General features: G+C 40.9%; 1 pseudogene; it reads right to left on the reverse strand.

Moving 5' to 3' along the window:
* Positions 1-50: 50 nt before the first annotated feature.
* LOC124045890 overlaps positions 51-24,088 on the reverse strand; it is a 43,022-nt pseudogene continuing 18,984 nt past the window's right edge.

Below are 24,088 nucleotides of genomic sequence, written 5' to 3' on the forward strand. Positions count from 1 at the left end.
TGTTTGAGGCAAAACACATTACTGAGTACTACTTTCCATATTTTCAAGTATAGTGGTTGCTGCATCATGTTATGGGTATGCTTGTAATCGTTAATCCACCCGCTTTTCGAGATAAAAAATAAATGCAGTGGTGCTAAGCACAGGCACAATCCTAGAGGAAAACTGGTTCAGTCTGCTTTCTACAAGACACTGGGAGATAAATTCACCTTTCAGCAGGACAACAACCTAAAACACAAAGCCACATCTACAGTGGAGATGCTTACCAAGAAGACAGTGAATGTTCCTGAGTGGCCGAGTTACAGTTTTGACTTAAATAGTCTGAAAATGGTTGTTTAGCAATGATCAATGACCAATTTGATAGAGTTTGAATATTTCTATAAAGAATAATGGCCAAATGTTGCACAATCCATGTGTGGAAAGCTCTTAAAGACTTTTTAGAAGGATTTTTAAGCATTGAGACAATTGAGACTTGGATTGTATATGTGTGCCATTCAGAGAGTGGATGGGCAAGACAAAATATTTAAGTGCCTTTGAACGGGGTTTGGTGCACCGGTTAAGTGTGTAAAGAACTGCAACGCTGCTGGGTTTTTCATGCTCAACAGTTTCCTGTGTGTATCCATAATGGTCCACCACCCAACTTGACACAACTGTGGGAAGCATTGGCCAGCATCCCTGTGGAGCACTTTTGACACCTTATAGAGTCAATTTCCCAACAAATTGAGGGTGTTCTGAAGGCAAAAGGGGGTGCAACGCAATATTAGGAAGGTGTCCATAATGTTTTTTACACTCAGTGTATATTAGTGTTTTATTTCCATGAATGTTTTTTACAAATGTAAAAAAACACATCCACTTTGACATTAGAGTATTTTGTGTATATCGTTGACCAAAAATTAAAATTCAATCAATTTTAATCCCACTTTGTAACACAATAAAATGTGGAAAAAGTCAAGGGGGTGTGAATATTTTCTGAAAGCACTGTATATATTAATTATATTGGTGTGTCTTTGAACATTATATACTGTATTCTCATTAACCTCATTGTATACAGTGTAATTTCCCCATCATTTGTGTTTAGAGACAATTAGGGAAATACTTCAATAGAAAGAAAACATAGAAAGACCGATAACAATATTTTATTGACTTTCATATTTGTCACTAGTTTTCACACTCAGTTCCAATGAATGAGCTCGATCGTGACACCACTGATCCATCCCTAACCAGTTTATGACCATCGCTACCTCCATCTCTCCTGGCAACAGAGCCGTCATCAGATTACAGTGGCAATCTCAGCAAAAGGCGTCGATCTGAACTATATAAATAGAATGAGTAGAGCTGACAGTTTGCTCAATGTGTGAACAAACATGGCTCTTTGAAATGTTAGTGGCATAGCCAAACTGCCATGGTAGTGGGCCCGATCAAAATGAAAATGTGGATTTACAAATAATAAGCTTCAAATCAACTGTCACCATTGCTTTTATCGGACATGGTAGTTCTATGCATTCAGTGACATTCTGACTTGGGTTCAGTCAAAGGGCAGTGAGTGAATGACAGGCCTGTTTCTAGATATCAGCAGACAGACCTGGGTTCAGTTTGACCATGAGGGCCATTCTGCAGTGGATTGTTACTGCAGAGAATGCCCCTTTAAGTGCATGGGCTACTTTGTGCTGAGCTTAACCTTCTTCCTGATTGCCATTCTTCTTAAGTTATCGTTCTATAAATAAGGAAGAAACATCCATACATAAAGCTACATCAGCTAAGCTGTCAAAAAACAAATGTTATTTCTTTCTTTACATATTTTAGACTTTGAATTTGGAAACACATTTTGGCAGTCAACACTGAGGTACATTACATTCAGAAAAAGTATAGGTCGTAAAAAAGAAGCTGATAATTCAGTAAAACTACATTTTGATTATTGCCCTCTGAGTGGAATTCTGACATAAAAAAATATATAAATAAATCTAGCATCAAAAACATCCCAAACAAAACGGATGGCCTGGAGAGACATTTTTACAGTCCAGTGTTAGAGGCCATGTGGTCACGGGGGGCCCATAGCATGGTCTTCTACTGTCTGACAAAATGCCCTTTCCTACTGCTTCCCTTAGGGACCTTGCAGTTCAACACTTCATACATGAAGCACCAAACACCAGAAACAACAACAACATCCCAGTGTATAGTAGTCCTCATAGGTCTGTGGAAAATTAAAAAAACAACTGTAAGGCACTTCGCTTCAATGTAAATCATTCTGCTGGCCACTTCTTATTAATCATTACAACATAATAGATGACCATCCTAATGTGTCTAATGTCTTCTGGGCAAAACAGGCACAATACTGAGCTACAACTGTGATCATTGCATAGTTCCACAGACTTGAGGGTGCACTGTAACCATGCTCTCAATACAGAGGTGTAATGTACAGTAGATAGTTATTATCAAAGGCATATTTGAGTATTTTGCTAAGTTGTTAAATAGTAGAAATATACATTAACAGTACAGTTTATAGTTATAACTACAATCAATCATACAATAAATTGTATGCATTTAAAAACCCTAAATATAATATTGTTAGTACATATTTAAAAAACCAAACCATTTTTCAATTTATGGATGTCATTCCAGTGTTTTGAGTGTGTAATAAATTTCTTTTTAAATCCCACAGCAGTGTCCTTATATTTCTTGGCAATATAAACATTCACATAACTTTAAAAAGATCTGGAATATCTCAAAATGGATATTGGACAGGCAAATCCTAACAAGGGTACAACAAAACAAAAATGATTTAGGAAATGGACCATTTAAAAACAAAATGTATTTTTCTTCCTAGGAGATACACTTCTTAGGGCTCAATTCAATCCGTATCGAGGAAGGTCTGAGGTGTTACTGCTTGATTGTTATAGCAAGTCAATCCATTTCGCGGAAAATCCATGTTATAGCTTGATTGAAATTGAAAAGCAATGTTCCCGTGTTCGCAAGGACTATATTCATGTTAAACACTGCATGTCTGCTCAATTGGAAATGACCTTTACATTTTAACATCCCTGATACGTCCACGATATGGATTGAATCCAGCCCTTAGTGAGTATTTCTTGCAATACATTTCCATCATATTATCAGAAATATCTTCACAAAGCAAAATCTGCTCGTATTGAAATCACTGTTGCATTTCTGACAACATTGGTAGACTGACCACATTCTGTACTATATGTGAAATGTTTACAAATCCTCTGACGAAGGCATTGTCACATTCAAGTTCAATCTAAGATGACGGTAAAGCACAAAAGTAATTAAAATAATGTATTATCGCTTCTGTCAAATTGTTTTGAACAGACTTGCTAAAAAGCAAGTAGTGTGTATCACACCAAAAATATATTTAACCGCAATTTTTAGCTTTCATTCCGAGGGAATTACATTGTTTAAGATTTAAAAGCAATAAGCTCATCAATCAGGGTTTTATAACTGCTTATAAGCCTGTCATATACAGTACCATGATAACTATACACAGGTACGTGATATTGCTCCCTGACTCATTGTCATCAAAGTAATATAAAAATCAGACCATGATCGATTAAAATAAACTATAAAAAATGTATTTAAAATCAATACATAAGAGAAGCTGAACTAAATTCAGTTTGAACGCTTTCAGATCCCAATGATACCATAAAATAAACTAAACAAAATATTGGGCTGAAAAATTAAATATATATGTGTCAACACCTGAAAACCATCAACCAACAAACAAACCAACCAGCAGCTGGCTGAAGTAGGACAGGGTGGAGGGATTGAGATAAAGATGCAGGTGGGTGGGCAGCAGTGAGTGCTAACAGCCATGGTCGTTCTCTTCCATGCTTATGCTGCCTGAGCAGCTGCTGTCCTTAGAGGCTCCGGGCGAGACAGAGGAGAAAAGGGGGTCTCCCCCTCCCACCGGGGACAAGGTGTCGTCCATCCGGAGCTCGCCTGAGATTCCCCCGTGGCCCTCGGTGTAGGGAGAGGCTTCATCATTGAGCTCCAAGGTGGTGGACTGAACCTGGTTTGGAGTGCAGGCTGGGTGGTGTTGGTGCTGAGGGTCGACAGGGTACAGATCCTGGTGGAAATCTCCCAGGGCTGGCTCCTGCTTGATGCCTCGGGCTGAGAGCTCCTCTGAGCAGAGGGCAGACGAGTCTGTGGTCAGACCATGGGCACGAGCCTGCATCTCCAACTCCTGAACCCCATCAAGAAAGAAAGAAAGATAGAAACAAAAGGAAAGCGAGAGTGTTTTCAACATGGTTGTCTGTCAGCTGCATAACTAAAACCATCCAGAGGATAGAAGAGCCCATCTCGATTCAATGCAATTCAAGGGGCTTTATTGGCATGGGACACATATGTTAACATTGCCAAAGCAAGTGAAGTAGATGATATACAAAAGTGAAATAAACAATAAAATGAACAGTAAACATTACACTCACAGAAGTTCCAAAAGAATAAAGACATTACATATGTCATATTATGTATATATACAGTGTTGTAACGATGTGCAAATGCTTAAAGTACAATAGGGAAAATAAATAAGCATAAATATGGGTTGTATTTACAATGGTGATTGTTCTTCACTGGTTGACCTTTTCTTGTGGCAACAGGTCACAAATCTTGTTATCCTGCTTTGATTGGCTAATACAATATGTGACCTTTTGAAGGCATAGCTAGTAGTTTTCCATCTCTCCCAGTGCGCCACGGCCTACAGTGCTGTACCTGTATCCGCATCATCAGGTGTCTATTGATGTGCTCCAGCTTCTTCTGCCTGTTCTCCAGCTCTTTGGCCCCCTGTTGCTCCCGCTGTAGCTTCCTGATGTAATCCACCGACGCCTTGAGAATGGTGCCTTTGTTCCAACGCATATCCCTGAGGACCAGAGAGGGGCACGGCAGGCCAGCAAGATTCTATCAGCCTGAACTGGTAGCATTCTGGAGTCAACTGACAACGTTCTCACTCACAAAATTCTCAAGGGTATGGATGTACTGGGAATAGACTGAGGGACTGATCTATGATTATCATCCGGTCTAGACTAGGGTCAATGAACTGTCTGAGCCATGATATATATCTGATAGAAAGACTTCAAATCGACGTCAACATTTAGGCAACTTACGGATCACTTGATTTTGGAATCATGGTTCCCAGTTCTTTGATCCGGTCATTGATGTTAAACCTCCGTCTTCTCTCAACTACAGGAAATAGGGGCAAGAAGAGAACAAATTAGAAACAATGAATCATGATACATTTTATAATGGACAGCTAATGTCACAGTATTAAATGTTATGGAATGTGATATTACAGATTATATCTAAATAACCCACATTGCATTTAAACATTTAAAAAAAATTGATTTAACTAGGCAAGTCATATTACTAGATAGCTGAGAATTATAGTTTAACAAAACTCACTCAAATTATGGTTATCCTTCTTCTGTCTTTCCTTTGCCATTGCCCTGACCTCTGCTTCTGAAACAGAGCAGTTAGCGTTAATGATTCATCAAAACATTAATGTTGACACACAACAAAACAGTTATGCCAGAAATACTTGAGTTAGTCGGGAAGAAAATACATTAAACTGTGTTGAACACTCTAAAGGCTTAGCAAAGTGCACCAGTGTAACCTAACTCAAATGAGTTAGCTAAGGTAAATATGAATACGCAGACGTACCTACAGGATACCCTTCAGGCCTCTGATAGTTGTCAAACTTGCCAAATGATTCTGACTTGTCCATGTGCATAACGGCCGGAGATTGGGAAACTATTTGGCACATAAAATGTTCAATGCATTTCTCCTGGTTTTGAATGACAAAATACCCAAGTTTACAATAATCAAAAACAATAGTAATGCAAAGCACATGCACAGAAAAGTTTCTGACCCTTTTAGCATATTTTTCAATCACAACGGGCCTGTAGAATCATTTGTAACATCATGTATGAATCTGGATGTTTTTCATGCCATGGGGTTTTGCTCACCTGAGTATTCCCTTTTGATGTTGGGCAAGATGGCGGGGCAGGAGTTGATGGCCAGTCCTGGAGGGGGCGTGCCCTGGTTACCATACAGATCCAAGAGGTTAGTGTTGACAGTGATCTGATTAGACAAGATAACCATAGAAATGATTAACATTAGTATGTCAAATAAACCAGGCACAGGTGGTGCTTAAACATGAGTAGGTAACCCTTGAAAAAAAAAGTGTTTTTGCACCATGATCTGTAAGTAAACACTGCTGTCTTTGTGGACCCATCTACTGTGAAAAGGCTATCTGGGTATGAGCAGGTACGCAGACAGTAAATGAAGACAATCATACCGTATTGGCCATCTGAAGCCGCGGGTCCATTAATCCAAGGATATCATCGTTATAACTAGATTCCAGACTAATTATGTCATCAATGACATCATCCATCTAGAATAAAAAAACGAAGTTAAATTCAAGATTAAACATTTTCTAACAGACAGTCATGTAATTAGCGGTTAACACCTTACACTTGTAGGAATTGGCCTGTATGGATAGGGCTAAATTGAAATGGTTCTTACATAAGAAATATGGAAAGCATTTGCATAAACATGATAGCAATTAAAATGGTACAGTTTGGAGGTTATAGGAAACGAAAGGTGTGGACACAACAGTTCACCACAAGACTGAATCCAAAACATTACACTGCTGGTTTAATGTGCATTTTACATTTACTGTACGTTTTGCCGCATTTGTTGATTACAAAATCTGAAAATTCTCTAGATGAAATCAGTAACATTTTATGAATATTCTTGGACAATTTGGGATAGGTGCAACATAAGACAAAAAATACAAGGGTTTGAGTGAGAGGTCAGAAATTGATGGGAAATTGATGTAAATATATCACTAGCCACTTTAAACAATGCTACCTTCTATAATGTTACTTACCCTACATTATTCATCTCATATGCATACGTATATACTGTACTCTATATCATCGACTGCATCCTTATGTAATACATGTATCACTAGCCACTTTAACTATGCCACTTTGTTTACATACTCATCTCATATGTATATTCTGTACTCGATACCATCTACTGTATCTTGCCTATGCTGCTCTGTACCATCACTCATTCATATATCCTTATGTACATATTCTTTATCCCCTTACACTGTGTATAAGACAGTAGTTTTGGAATTGTTAGTTAGATTACTCGTTGGTTATTACTGCATTGTCGGAACTAGAAGCACAAGCATTTCGCTACACTCGCATTAACATCTGCTAACCATGTGTATGTGACAAATAAAATGAGATTTTGATTTGAAAAAAGTTCTAACTGGTGTTTCCAAGTGGCCAAACACCTCTCCAAAGTGTGCACTGTTTCAAAGTAATTTCAATGCATTTCAATGACTCAAAGAAGAGTCTTCAACTATAAGGTGCTTTTTAGAGCTCTGAGGAACTAGAGTGAGCACACTTGTGGTTGTTTTGTTGGAACACAGCCCTGCATTCCCACCTTTACACAATTACTGTTGTTGTTTACGCGATCCAAAAACGGTCCATTATAAATCGCAATCTGGGTCAGGTGGGCATCATTTTAAAACATATTCTATTGTCAACATGACGACCTAAATGATAAAATACGATCTTACAGTGTTAGGCTTTAACAGGGCAATTAAGAGATGCAGATGGTAATTTTGGTGGGAATAGAATGAGGTCATGAGTGCATTCAGATGAGTGGTCCACGGCAAATCTTCTTCACAATACAACAGGCGCATTCTGTTCATGCCATGTCATCTTGTAATTGTACATCAAACATAGTGATCATGAGGCCTCCTGGGTGGCACAGTGGTCTAGGGCACTGCATCGCAGCGCTAGCTGTGCCACCAGAAACTCTGGGTTGAGCCCAGGCTCTGTCGTAACCGGCCGCGTCCAGGAGGTCCGTGGGGCGATGCACAATTGGCCTAGCGTCGTCCGGGTTAGGAAGGGTTTGGCCGGTAGGGATATCCCTGTCTCATCGCGCACCAGCGACTCCTGTGGCGGGCCGGGCGCAGTGCGCGCTAACCAGGTCGCCAGGTGCACGGTGTTTCCTCCGACACATTGGTGCAACTGGCTTCCGGGTTGGATGCGCGCTGTGTTAAGAAGCAGTGTGGGTTGTGTTTCGGGGACGCATGGCTTTCAACCTTCGTCTCTCCCGAGCCTGTATGGGAGTTGTAAGCGACAAGACTCCTAACAATTAAATAAATAAAAACCATAGTGATCATAAACTTTGACACTCTATAGCAGTCCTTGTAATTTACAGCATTTCCCTCACTCAGACAACAAAATCATTCTAAATTAGCGGGAGGGATGGTGGCAACTACTTGAGCTGTGCTCAAGTTCAGAGCGGTGTAGCCATTTAGAGCATGTTACTGTACAGCCACAGCATTCCAATTTAGGTGCTTATCAGTGTCCAAATATATATAGGTACGAGTGTAAAGGGCTACTCAACAGACAATCACATTTACTTCTCAATGAATATTCATGGTGTTACAACCATTCATTAGTTGAATACACATTGCTATGAAGCAGAATTCATGGAAAATTGGCAGAGATCATGGAGTGAAAAGCTCACAGAATTTACACACACTGCATTGTAGCTTGGTGTCTATGGCCATGTTGCAGCCAGGTCTGTGAGAGAAAGAAGCTTTACCTCTTTCTCGCAGTTGATGTTGAGGGTGAGTAAGGCCATGGGGCTGTTGGGGGCACTGTTGCCCAGCCCCGGAGGCATGCCCCCGTGGTCAGTGGGCTGGTTAGGGCAGGGCAGGGAGCCAATCTTGCCCAGGTAGCGCTTCACCTGCTGCTGCTGGGCCTGCTGGATGTGGTACTTGGTGGGGTTCTCCAGGTGAGTTTGCACCTGGAAGAGGGAGAGAGTGAAGAGAGGAGAGGGAGAGATGTAAGTGTGAGAGTCAGAATCCTTAAACTCTGATACGATGGGTTAATGACAGTGGGTTGATGACAGTGGGTTGATGATCGTGGGTTGATGATCGTGGGTTGATGATCGTGGGTTAATGACAGTGGGTTAATGACAGTGGGTTGATGATCGTGGGTTGATGATCGTGGGTTGATGATCGTGGGTTGATGATCGTGGGTTGATGATCGTGGGTTAATGACAGTGGGTTGATGATCGTGGGTTAATGACAGTGGGTTGATGATCGTGGGTTAATGACAGTGGGTTGATGATCGTGGGTTAATGACAGTGGGTTGATGATCGTGGGTTAATGACAGTGGGTTGATGATCGTGGGTTGATGATCGTGGGTTGATGATCGTGGGTTGATGATCGTGGGTTGATGATCGTGGGTTGATGATCGTGGGTTGATGATCGTGGGTTATGTTTCAGTTGTGCCGTGTGTCAATAAAGGAGCCTTCAAGCATTATATCTCACTGGTTACTAATAAACAGTCTTGAACACATTTTCCCATACAGAGATAATAACGATCATAAAGAAATTGCATAGTAAAAGAATAAAGAAGCAGAGCAATTAGTTCAAATAAAAGGAGTCGAGTGACAGTATCTTCTCCTTTGACAAAGGCAGTGGACCTGGGTTACTGAATAAAATATGAAAATAAAATAAAATGTCAGCTCAACTAGTGATACTGTAGTTGACTTGACCAGGGGAAGTCAACTATGGGTTGAAATGTTATAAAGTATCTCTATGAAGATCCCTTTATTGATCAACAAAATAGTGATCAGATTTGTACTTTTATTCATATTTTTGCTGTACAATTTGGATCTGCGTCATTGCATCCTCTCTATTGCTTAGTAAAAGATCTCTTGTCATAAATACATGAATAACATTTCACACTACTCTTTCCTTTTAAACCCTAGAACTTAAAAGACACACAAATGGACAGAAGGGACTTCTCAAGTGCTTATAATACAACCTGTCCCAAAAGACAGATTACAATAAGGATATTATTGCACCTACCTGATAATTATGGTATTCAAGCATCTCCAACATATTGCACAATTGATATTCCAACTCCAAATTATATGCTTAAAATCTCTATATTTATATTCCCTTTGACTATGCAGCAGGACCAGGGACTGTGCCTGTGATGCTCCACCTTCGATAGTGATAGTATGGGGAGGAACACGTTCAGCTCAGCTTATAAAAAGGTGGAGAAAAAGTCATTAGCTACACATGTTACCACATCTGAGTAAGATACAATGAACCTTTTTAAGTTTGTGTTGTTTTATGTAAATTATTAATGCATGCCTTTATGTTGCTTGTTTGACGTCAGAATGGGAGTGTTACAAAGAGGATCTTTCTACAGCCAGGCCACCCTGTCTACTGACACTTGCCCTGGGCCAGATAACTCATCTCTTTTTTAAACACCATGCATGGCTACTGGTCGGTTCTTCTGTCATCTCTTTGATGGTCAAATAATCATTCACTGAGCTAAAACGTTTCATGGCAACTACAGGCTACATAGTATATTCATTTTTTGTCAAAATGAATTAAAACAGAATAAAATACAAAATACAAATATTTGTATGAAAATAAAGCTAAAAGGAAGGTCTACTTCATTCATCCGTTACGCACAGGAGCCTGACGTTCTACTAACTGTACTAACATGATAAGATGTCACAGTTTCTTAACATGAGCCTACAGCAATCTGTAACAATCTCTCTAACATCAAGTTGCTCCCACAGGATATCCTTCGACAGTTCACTCAATACATTCAAGGGATCGTCACCTGCGGAATCGTCTAAGACCAGCCATCTGGACAGCTGATGAAACTGTGGGTTTGTACAACTGAAGAATTTTTGCACAAATTGTCAGAAAACTGTCTCAGGGAAGCTCATCTGTGTGCTTGTCGTCCTCACCAGGGTCTTGACCTGACTACAGGTCAGCTTCGTAACCCGACTTCAGTGGGCAAATGCTCACCTTCAATGGTTACTGGCACACTGGAGAAGTGTGCTCTTCATGGATGAATTCTGGTTTCAACTGTACCGCGTAGAAGGCAGACAGCATGTATGGTGTCGTGTGGATGAGTGGTTAGCGGATTTCAATGTTGTGAACAGAGTGCCCCATGGTGGCGGTGGGGTTATGGTATGGGCAGGCATAAGCTACCGACAACGAACACAACAGCTTTTTATCATGGAAATTTTAATACACAGAAAATCAGAGACTCGAGGCCCATTGTCACGTCATTCATCCACCGCCATCACCTAATGTTTCAACATGATAATGCTCTGCCCCATGTCGCAAGGATCTGTACACAATTCCTAGAAGTTGAAAATGTCCCAGTTCTTCCTTGGCCTGCATATTCAACAGACGTCACCGGTTGAGGCTGTTTGGGATGCTCTGGATCGATGTGAACGACAGCATGTTCCTGTTCCCACCAATATCCAGCAACTTTTGAAATTGTTTTTGTTGAACCTTTATTTAACTACCGTAGGCAAGTCTGTTAAGAACAAATTCTTATTTAAAATGACGGCCTACCAAAAGGCCTCCTGCAGGGATGGGGGCCTGGGATTAAAGAAATATAAAAATAAATACAATATAAATACAGGACAAAACACATATCACATCAAGAGAGACACAACACAACATAAAGAGAGACCTAATACAACAACATCAACAGCAAAACATGACAACACAGCATGATAGCAACACAACGTGTCACGTCCTGACCTTAGTTCCTTTTTTATGTCTCTATTTTTAATTTGGTCAGGGCGTGAGTTGGGGTGTGGCATTCTATGTTTTTGTTCTATGTTTTGTATTTCTGCTTTTTGCCTGTATGGTTCCCAATCAGAGGCAGCTGTCAATCGTTGTCTCTGATTGAGAACCATACTTCGGTAGCCTGTGTTCCCACTATGATTTGTGGGTAGTTGTTTTCTGTTGTGTGTCTGCACCAGCCAGAACTGCTTCGGTCGTTCTCTTTGTTATTTTTGTTATTGCTGTATTCATTAAATAAATATGGACACATACCACGCTGCACCTCGGTCCTCTCCTTCTTCCACCTATGACAGCCGTTACAACATGGTAGCAGCACAAAAACATGGTACAAACATTATTGGGCAAAGTCAACAACACAAAGGTCAAGAAGGTAGAGACAACAACACACAACACAAAGCAGCCACAACTGTCAGTAAGAGTCTCCATGATTGAGTATTTAAGATAAAACTATTCAGTTTGAGTGTCTGTTGCAGCTCGTTCCAGTCGCTAGCTGCAGCGAACTGAAAAGAGGAGCGACCCAGGGATGTGTGTGCTTTGGGGACCTTTGGGGACCTTTAACAGAATGTGACTGGTGATTTGTTTAATACTTTTTTGGTTGCTACATGATTCCATGTGTTATTTCATAGTTTTGATGTCTTCACTATTATTCTACAATGTAGAAAATAGTAAAAATAAAGAAAAACCCTTGAATCTGTAGGCGTGTCCAAACGTTTGCCTGGTACTGTATAGTGAACATTGTATAAGTGTGTATTATACACATGTGAATTGGAAATGTGTTTTTGGCATATCCCAACTTTCCCTGAGACACCCTCGGAGACTGGGGTCACGGCCAGTGTCTGACAATATCAACGGCGATCCTGGAACAATTATGGTAAAGTGCCTTGCTCAAGGGCACAGCGACCAATTCTTCACCTTGTCGGAGATTCGAACTAGCGACTGTTCAGTTATTGGGCCAACGCTCTAACCGCTAGGCTACTGTGGTCTTTGCCTTACAGGTCTTATTTGATGTCATATAATATAACTTCCACGAAATAAACACTACTAACGTTGTCTTAGATCAAACTTGATTAACAGGACATTAATAGAATAAAGGACACATGAAATAATCTATCCACCAAAACAAGACATGGCTCTGTTCTGCAGCCCATGTGCTGCAGCCATCAATACAGTCCTCAGGCCACAAGCAGCTCCTCCCCAGTAAAAGTCAATAAAAAAGGTCACTTTGTACAACTATTTGTGTGATGAGGAGCATGCATCACTTGGGGGGCCTTTAGGGAGCTATGATGAGGTCTTAATGTTTGTTCATGACCAAAGTGTTAACTTTGTAGCTTTAGCCATAGACAAACTGATGGGTCCAAAGAAAAGCTAGCTAAAGCTGTAAAATAAAACATCGAAACAAACACCCTTTTTGCCAATGTTAGTTTTTAAAAACAGACACTGTACTAAAACAATTCTGGTCCAGGATGCTTTCTTTCCTACGGATGAGTACAGTGACACAGCATTATCCATGTATGCAGTTGTAACTCTATATGAAACCATAAAACCATCACCTAGAGCAGTGGTTCCCAACCTTTTTCGATTACTGTACCACCAACCAGGAGCGGTGCGTGATTAAAAATCACTGGGGCTGCCTCCCGGGTGGCGCAGTGGTCTAGGGTACTGCTTTGCAGTGCTAGCTGTGCCACCAGAGACTCTGGGTTTGAGCCCAGGCTCTGTCGCCGTCGGCAGCGACCGGGAGGTCCATGGGGCGACGCACAATTGGCCTAGCGTCGTCCGGGTTAGGGAGGGTTTGGCCGAAAGGGATATCCTTGTCTCATCGCGCACTAGCGACCCCTGTGGCAGGCCGGACACAGTGCACGCTAACCAGGGCGCCAGGTGCACGGTGTTTCCTCCGACACATTGGTGCGGCTGGCTTCAGGGTTGGATGCGCACTGTGTTAAGAAGCAGTGTGGCTTGGTTGGGTTGTGTTTCGGAGGACGCATGGCTTTTGACCTTCGTCTCTCCCGAGCCCGTACGGGAGTTGTAGCGATGAGACAAGATAGTAACTACTAACAATTGGATACCCCGAAATTGGGGAGAAGCCTCCCCCATTTAAAAAAAATGTTTTTTCTTTATTTTACTATTTTCTACATTGTAGAATAATAGTGAAGACATCAAAATGATGAAATAATGAGTAGGTGAGTCCAAACCGAGACAATAAGAAGACACAGGGGCAGAATAAATTCAACCACACCTGTTTCATCACAAAACCGGGCGATCAACCGCTGTCCAGTGAAGTCCACAAAGCATATTGCATGTACAGTAACAGACAGTTACATGCCAGATAGCATGGTCAAGCAAGTTCATGTTTCCGACATTTTTGGACCACTAAACAACTATTGATTTGGAACCACAGAGTTACCGCAAGTCGCAAAGAAAACAGGAGCTGTCTCCACTATTCCAGCACCATGTATACTTCTACATTATCAAATCCCCTATGCTTAGTGTAATAAAGTGACAACTTAAAGATACTAAAAACGATTTAGTCCAATCAACGTAAGCTAAATATGATGTGGCTGTCCATGGTTCTCATTTCTATGAGCGTGTGTGCTTTCATGCAAGTAGAAAAACATGTTGATTCACCCTACTTGTAGAGAAACGCCAATGCCATCCTCCTCTCTTCCATGTTAACAAAACATCTATCACTCTGTCATACAGTAGACACTTCTATATTTTGCTGTCCTAGGCTACCTGGCTAAAATGCTTGCTCACTAGCCTAACTTCCATTTATGGGCAATGTTAACTAGTTAACATTAGCCTTCTACATCTAGCTATATATTGAACTTCCATCCTCTCTGGCCGGGGGCACTACAATGTATTAATTAATGGTTGGATCAGAATCGCCATTATAATCATTGGCCAGTATGGAAAATTAAATAAAACCACAAGTCCATTAGGAAAGGGACCGTTTTAGCTACATCGCCACCGGAGGACAACAACACAACGAGATGCAACAATTCATGTTTTTCTGTCAATGACGTATGCTCTCAATGGGATTTGATAGGAGTGATTTTTTTGGGGTGCGCCAGGACCATTCACAGTTGAGCTCGCTCAGTTTAGCTGATTGACAAATGTTTTACATTTTTATCAAGGGAGGCCAAATGCTCAATGGCTTCCCTTCAATGCTAGGGACGGCAACAATGTCATACTCGTTTGGGCCAGACATCAGATAGATGGCCTACACGTAGAGAGACAGGGGGGCGCTGTTTCGCTCACTCAGATGCTTTCTCCTGTGAGATACAGTACATTCAGCCTCTTGCGAATTGAAGGAAAATTCTGTAACACAGAGATGAAAGAGAAATTATTTTTATTGGTCAATTTTGGGGGGAAGCCTGGCTTCCCTTGGCATCCAAGAATACACGCCACTGCCACCAACTGAATTCTGCTCTGCCCGCAATACTCCAGAAGTGCCCCCTCATGTGCATTTTACCAGTAGGCCTATGGTCTCATGAGTCTTCTCACGTACCCACTGTGGAAAGGCCTAGTACCTCCAGCAGTCATAGTACCCCTGGTTGAGAACCACTGACCTCGAGTGTGTATTTGTTCAAGGAAAAACAAGGAACGTGTCTTTCCTCATCCAATAGTGTACCAGATTGTACAACACACAATGGTTCCCTATGAAGCTGATGGTCTGTGCAAGTCCTTGTTGTAAGAGATAGAGAAGGTGACCTCATGAAAATCTTATCAATGAAAGCAAACCTAAATTAAATAATTTCCTGAGCTTTATAATTCTTTAAAAAATGTCCTTTTTAAAATGATATCTATTATACATTTGTCTCAAAAGGTTTAATAATATTGCATTGGATGAATTAACTGTTGCTTTAAAATGGACCAAAGTGACCGGCTGTAAACTAGTAAATACGAGAATTACAGTATGTGACATCCATGGATAAATACATAATGCTTCATTAAATCTATAACTTTGATCTAAAAGAACACATCCTGTCATTTTCAGAGATGAACACTATGCACAATACTTTGTTCTCTCTTAACATGCTAATTCATTTTCAATAAATCTGGAAATCATGTTGAACCCTTTTAGGAAATGATCCTACATAAATTTCAAAGCTAGTGTTTTTTTAACCTTAAATATGCCATGGAATGAAAGCAGTGGGGCTAATTATGAGCATTCTTAGCTGAATTAGCATTGGGGTGTTTGGTAAGACTGTGCTTGCCTTTGTCCTGATCCCCAAACTGATCCCGTACTTATTCCTCCAAAGGTCAGGGGTCACTTGGTTAATTAAGGGCCCAAATCGGTCTTTAGACAAACCTATCTGAGGTTAATGTTTTCCCTTTTAAGGTCCAGCTGCTCCACCTGGTACCCCTAAGCTAATTTTGTGTAGCTTTGTGTAGACGGTGCTAATCTAGTCACAGACATGCAAGCAGGTTAACCTTGCTCTGCAGTGCACAGTGCTAGGCAGGAACAGGCCTTTCATTTGTGGAATTTCAGTCAATGAAGAATTGCCGTAAACTCAGACCCCAGAATCACAGAATTATCTTCCAGCTTGTCATGTCAAACACTTTAATGGGGGATATCCTAAACCTCTCAAAGAGCTAAATATTATACAGAGTATAGGCTAAGCAATGTTTATGTTGTATGTGGAGGGCAATGCCTTCAATGGTTGTATTATCTTGCAAGTGTGGACCCATGCCACACGTTCAGTATGAGGACAAGAGGGGGGCACTACTTCTATACCCACTGCTCTTTGTACTATTTGAATTAATCCACTACTTTAAAACAGTATTAAATGTTATTTTACATAATGGGATAAAGGATTTAACACATTAGGAAGGTAACACATTTTTCTTTCAAATAATCAATTCTCTATGAATAATCTATATAATCTGCCAGATTTCCACAAACAGCTGTCGCAATCAAAACAAGTGTTATTGACATAATCACATTTTACAGTGATATGAACCACTTGCAGAGATACAACTAACTTTCACAAACAGAAACGGTTGACTTCCCAGATGGCAAAAATCCTACATGCGTAAACTTCAATCACAACAATCACACTGATTCCAGTACAACGTGGACTAGGGCTTTTTCTACTGCTAAATTATTACAACGCTTCCAGTAAATCTTCATGTTCAGAGCGTTCACAGATAATCCAGAGCCAAATCAGTCACCGTGAATCAGTCTCGCCTGATCTCCTTAGAATGAGGTTCTGCCTCAGAAAAGTGTGAACACATTGGTAAAACAATTGTGAAAGAATTCCCTCACAGTTTTGTTAATGGGTGGCAGTATGGCCTTTAGAAAACCATGTCAGGTAGTTCACGCTATAATGTACTGTATCATTGTGTTCATATCTTTATCCTTTATGATTCTTATTCTCAAATCAATTTCACTTCAGAAATGAATATGGTATCTATTGTACAGTGATAACAATCACTCAATCAAGACGATTGTAGTGACAATGATGGAAACAACAGGAAAATGGTCATATTTGAAGCACAAGACAACGGAGAAATATCTATCCAGTCATGCAAACTGCTTGAAATAGGAAGTTTCGGATAGTTCTTCAATTTAGAACACTTTCCATTTACATCTGGAACGGTTTTCATTTATTTTTTAGAATATGCACGTTTTAATATTAGTTTATACAATGTCTAAAGAAAGACAAATAAATGTCATGCAATCTAAAACACTTACCAAATGATCTTTATTTTGCTGGGTGTACTCTCATTAAGTATTGTATAGTAGTGCGTTGTGGTAGTTATCACACTGTCTCCATTAGTTCAGAAAATGTACAACAGTCTCGAGTCCCCAAGAGCAGACTAACAATGAATCAAAGCTATGAAAATATGTGAATTTAGCTCAGCAAATAGGATTAAAGATGGCTATGTCCAAATGGCTGGAAGCACAGCATGCATTACAGAGGAATTCTTTCAGGAAAGATAATCCCCATGTGCGTTTTAACTCACTTCACTCACCCCCACGTTTTTACACCCTATCATAGTAAACCATGTTTGATCGACTGTCCAGAAGACTTATGATCAAGTTGCCAATATAGAGTCATCAAACCCACAGTACCTTCGACAAAACAAAACATCTGAGGATGTATGCCTGCATCTATAGGCGACAGTGAGAGCTCTGGAAGTCAGAGTGAGGAGTGGCATTGTTGTCACATTTCTCAGATCACAGAGAAGCCAGTCAGGAAGTGGGTGTGTCATCTGTGTCATTAGGTGTGAGGATGATACTAATTGCTTACCTTCAGCACCTCCATGGGCAGCTGGGATGCGGGGGGGCAGGCTGGGGGGAGCGCTGACATTGATGGCCGGTGTCTGGCCGCGCGTGCGATTGTGGGCGGCGGTGATCTTGGGGTACTGTGAGGTGGAGGAGGCCTGGCGTCTCTGCTGCTCCCGCCGCTCCTGCTCCTGGAGCTGCTCTCGCATCAACTGCTGCCGCAGCAGGATCCGTGATGTTGTGGTCGAGGAGCCCAATGGGGGCTTGGAAGATGAGCATGGCTGGTCTGAAGGATTACTGCAGGACGGCGAGACAGACGCCAGGCAGGGCATCAGGAAAGAAGAGGGTGAGGAGGGGGGGTAAGACAATGAGGAGTAAGGAGTGGAAGAAAGGTCAGAGAAAAGAGAGGGGCATTGAACCAATATGAACTACAGTACTGGGATCAGGAAGAAGCCACATCACAGTGAGAAAAGATACAAATGTCTTCTAAATGTGTTCTAGATGTTACACGGAACTTCTGGTCTGCAAGCTAGAGTGTCCTTTCTGCAGCAGAATACTGCACACCCTCCCTCCTGCACATATAATCCAAGTACAAATTCTCTGTTTTAGGTCACTTAGAATCACCACTTTACTTTAAGAAAGTGGAATGTCAGAGAAATAGTAGAGAGAATGATTTCAGATTTTATTTCTTAAATCACATTCCCAGTGGGTCAGACATTTACATACCCTCAATTGGTAGCATTGCCTTTAAAAACCGTTTAACTTGGGTCAAACGTTTTGGGAAGCTTTCCACAATAAGTTGGGTGAATTTTGTCCCATTCCTCCTGACAGAGCTGGCGTAACTGAGTCAGGTTTGTCGGCCTCATTGCTCGCACACACTTTTTCAGTTCTGCCCACAAATGTTCTGTTGGATTGAGGTCAGGGCTTTGTGATGGACACTCCAATACCTTGACTTTGTTGTCCTTAAGACAATTGCCACAACTTTGGAAGTACTCTTGGGGTCATTTGCGACCAAGCTTTAACTTCCTGACCGATGTCTTGAGATGTTGCTTCAATATATCCATGTAATTTTCCTGCCTCATGATGTCATCTACCTTGTGAAGTGCATCAGTCCCTCCTGCAGCAAAGCACCTCCACAACCGGTGCTTCACGGTTGGGATGGTGTTCTTCGGCTTGCTAGCCTCCCCCTTTTTCCTCCAAACATAACGATGGTCATTATGGCCAAACAGTTCTATTTTTGTTTCATCAGACCAGAGGACATTTCTCCAAAAAGTACAATTTGTGTCCCCATGTGCAGTTGCAAACTGTAGTCTGGCTATTTTATGGCGGTTTTGGAGAGTGGCTTCTTCCTTGCTGAGTGGCCTTTCAGGTTATGTTGATATAGGACTCGTTTTACTGTGGATATAGATACTTTTGTACCTGTTTCCTCCAGCATCTTCACAAGGTCCTTTGCTGTTGTTCTGGGATTTATTTGCACTTTTCACACCATCTCTAGGAGACAGAACGCGTCTCCTTCCTGAGCAGTATGATGGCTGCTTGGTCCCATGGTGTTTATACTTGCATACTATTGTTTGTACAGATGAACATGGTACCTTCAGGCCTTTGTAAATTGCTCCCAAGGATGAACCAGGTCTTTCTGAAGTCTTGGCTGATTTATTTTGATTTTCCTATGATGTCAAGCAAAGAGGCACTGTATTTGAAGGTAGGCCTTGAAATACATCCACAGGTACACCTCCAATCGACTCAAATGATGTCAATTAGCCCATCAGAAGCTTCTAAAGCCATGACATCATTTTCTGGAATTGTCCAAGCTGTTTAAAGGCACAGTCAACTTAGTGTATGTACATTTCTTATCCACTGGAATTGTGATACAGTGAATTATAAGTGAAATAATTTGTCTGTAAACAATTGTTGGAAGAAGTACTTGTATCATGCACAAAGTAGATGTCCTAACAGACTTGCCAAAACTATAGTTTGTTAACAAGAAATGTATGGAGTGGTTGAAAAACGAGTTTCAATGACTCCAACCAAAGTGTATGTAAACTTCTGACTTCAACTGTATATATGACCCCCCCCCAACCTCGGGTCAGCCGGGTCAACCTCGGGTCAGCCGCGGCCAGCTCTATAAGGGACTGTGTTGTGTGGGTCAGCCCTATAAGGGACTGTGTTGTGGGGGCCAGCTCTATAAGGGACTGTGTCGTGGGGGCCAGCTCTATAAGGGACTGTGTCGTGGGGGCCAGCCCTATAAGGGACTGTGTTGTGGGGGCCAGCCCTATAAGGGACTGTGTTGTGGGGGCCAGCCCTATAAGGGACTGTGTTGTTGGGGCCAGCCCTATAAGGGACTGTGTTGTTGGGGCCAGCCCTATAAGGGACTGTGTTGTTGGGGCCAGCCCTATAAGGGACTGTGTTATGGGGGCCAGCCCTATAAGGGACTGTGTTATGGGGGCCAGCCCTATAAGGGACTGTGTTGTGGGGGCCAGCCCTATAAGGGACTGTGTTGTTGGGGCCAGCCCTATAAGGGACTGTGTTGTGGGGGCCAGCCCTATAAGGGACTGTATTGTGGAGGTATAAAGTTGTTTGATGCCAATATCTCGCCCTGCTCAGAATCACAATGGCTTGATCCTGCCTACATTTATCACAGCAGCGCAGACAGGGCCTGCCATGATATTAGACAAATATTATTCAAACTTTGAACCCCTCGCCCATGAATTAGGAGCTAAATTGCCTCGATGCCGTTATGTGGGGAGAATGTATGGGCTTCCGTCACCTTCAAAGTAATTACACACTAAACGGGGAGCGTGGATGGGCATTCTGCAATGAGGGAAGTAGCGGAGAAGCGGAGGAGTGGGGGTGAGAACTGAGGGAATAGGGGAGGTGAAAGAGGAAGAGAGCGAAATATTTGCGATCGGTGATATGTGCTTGTTACTAGAGGTTGACCGATTAATTAATTAGGGCCGATTTCTAGTTTTCATAACAATCGGAAATTGGTATTTTTGGACACCGATTTGGCCGATTTAAAACATATACAGTGGGGAGAACAAGTATTTGATACACTGCCGATTTTGTAGGTTTTCCTACTTAATAAGCATGTAGATGTCTGCAATTTTTTTATCATAGGTACACTTCAACTGTGAGACGGAATCTAAAACAAAACTCCAGAAAATCACATTGTATGATTAAGTAATAATTGCATCAAATAAGTATTTGATACATCAGAAAAGCAGAACTTAATATTTGGTACAGAAACCTTTGTTTGCAATTACAGAGATCATACGTTTCCTGTAGTTCTTGACCAGGTTTGACCATACTCTTTTTTAGTCCTTTATTTAATCTTTATTTAACTAGGCAAGTCAGTTAAGAACGCATTCTTATTTTCAATGACGGCCTAGGAACGGTGGGTTAACTGCCTTGTTCAGGGGCAGAATGTAACGGTTTTCTTCATCTGAACGAGAGGCGGACAAAAGCGCAGAGTGGTTATTTTGATTCATGTTTTAATAAAATACTTCACATGAACAAACTAACAAACTAACAAACTAACAAACTAACAAACTAACAAACTAACAAACTAACAAACTAACAAACTAACAAACTAACAAACTAACAAACTAACAAACTAACAAACTAACAAACTAACAAAAACAAGAAACGTGAAAACCCAAAACAGCCCTATCTGGTGCAAAACACAGAGACAGGAACAATCACCCACCAACACACAGTGAAACCCAGGCTACCTAAGTATGATTCTCAATCAGAGACAACTAATGACACCTGCCTCTGATTGAGAACCATACTAGGCCGAAACATAGAAATACCCAAAACCTAGAAAAACAAACATAGACTGCCCACCCAACTCACGCCCTGACCATACTAAATAATGACAAAACAAAGGAAATAAAGGTCAGAAAGTGACACAGAAAGACATATTTTTACCTTGTCAGCTCAGGGATTCAATCTTGCAACCTTACAGTTAACTAGTCCAACGCTCTAACCACCTGCCTCACGAGGAGCCTGCCTGTTACGCGAATGCAGTAAGCCACGGTAAGTTTCTAGCTAGTATTAAACTTATCTTATAAAAAAAAATCAATCAACGGCTGTCGTTGCACCAATGTGTACTTAGCCATAAACATCGATGCCTTTCTTAAAATCACAACACAAGTATATATTTTTTAATTTGCATATTTAGCTAAAAGAAATCCAGGTTAGCACGCAATATTAACCAGGTGAAATTGTGTCATTTCTCTTGCATTTATTGCACACAGAGTCAGAGTATATGCAACAGTTTGGGCTGCCTGGCTCTTTGCGAACTAATTTGCCAGAATTTTACGTAATTATGACATAACATTGAAGGATGTGCAATGTAACAGGAATATTTAGACTCATGGATGCCACCCGTTAGATAAAATACGGAACGGAATAAATGTTTTGTCTTCGAGGTGATAGTTTCCGGATTTGACCTAAGGCTCGTATTTCATTGTGTTTATTATAGTTAAGTCTATGATTTGATATTTGATAGAGCAGTCTGACTGAGGGGTGGTAGGCAGCAGCAGGCTCGTAATAGTCAAAAGTATATGGTTTAGAGAGAAATAGTCGACGTGTTATAATTCCTGTAATAACTTGGGGCTGAACTTGAAAGGTGTTGCTTCGTTATTTTACTGTTCATGTCTTCCATACAGAATGTCTTGATCTATTTCAGATAAGGTCTGTGTTTCGTGCTTAAACCACCTCGGAGTTTTGATACCCGTGTAAATCTCACTAGGATAAGGTAACGTTTGTCAAAATATTTTCATAAATCCACTGTACAATTTTTTTTATCTTCGCTTATATTTAGCCAATATTGATCAGAGTTACCTTGTCTTATGGATATCTACACAGTTATAAAATTGGCAAGGTGGTGTAAGCCTACACGAAACACAGACCTTATTTTAAGTGAATCTAAAAATACCCTATGGAATAAATGAATGAAGGAACCGTTTTTCAGATTTTGCTAGAAGGTGTCATGGGAATTATCACTCCCACTTTGGTAGTCAATTCTTACCATGTCCATTATTAAAATAGGATTTCCTGCATATAGAAATGACAGTTTTTGTTTTCAACATTCGTCACAGGTAACTTAAACTTTATTCAAACAGTTGAGAGTATTTGTCTCCTAAGCAGACTCTTCAGTATCATTGTCACTGCAGAGCTGTGTGCGTTTTACAGATGGCAGAGAAAAGCAGAGCACCAGTGTGGGACTATTACATGGAATTGGCACCAGGGAAAGCAAGGTGTCTTATTTGTGATAAAGATGTAAGCATGGGGTCAGCAACGGCTAAATCAAAACATACCACCAACCTGTGGAATCACCTTAAGAACACCCATCCAAAAGCCCATATGTATTATATTAAGTTGAAATAAAAGTGTTCATTGTTCATTCAGTATTGTTGCAATTGTCATTATTACAAAAATGTGTGTATATACAGTATATATACATTTTAAAAAATCGGCCGATTAATTGGTATAGGCTTTTTTTGGTCCTCCAATAAATCGGTTTCGGCGTTGAAAAATCATAAATCGGTCGACCTCTAGTACCTAACCATAAACATCAATGCCTTTTTTAAAATCAATACACAGAAGTATATATTTTAAAACTTGCATATTTAGCTAAAAGAAATTCAGGTTAGCAGGCAATATTAACCAGGTGAAATTGTGTCACTTCTCTTGCGTTCATTGCACGCAGAGTCAGGGTATATGCAACAGTTTGGGCCACCTAATTTGCCAGGATTTTACGTAATTATGACATAACATTGAAGGTTGTGCAATGTAACAGCAATATTTAGACTTATGGATGCCACCCATTAGATAAAATATGGAACGGTTCCGCATTTCACTGAAAGAATAAACGTCTTGTTTTGGAGATGATAGTTTCCGGATTCGACCATATTAATGACGTATTTCTGTGTGTTATCATGTTATAACTAAGTCAATGATTTGATAGAGCAGTCTGACTGAGCGATGGTAGGCACCAGCAGGCTCGTAAGCATTCATTCAAACTGCACTTTCATGCGTTTGCCAGCAGCCGTTTATGACTTCAAGCCTATCAACTCCCGAAATTAGGCTGGTGTAACCGATGTGAAATGGCTAGCTAGTTAGCGGGGTGCGCGCTAATAGTGTTTCAAACGTCACTCGCTCTGAGACTTGGAGTG

Source organism: Oncorhynchus gorbuscha, linkage group LG10 (assembly GCF_021184085.1).
Source record: "Oncorhynchus gorbuscha isolate QuinsamMale2020 ecotype Even-year linkage group LG10, OgorEven_v1.0, whole genome shotgun sequence".
In the NCBI taxonomy this organism is placed as follows: domain Eukaryota; kingdom Metazoa; phylum Chordata; class Actinopteri; order Salmoniformes; family Salmonidae; genus Oncorhynchus; species Oncorhynchus gorbuscha.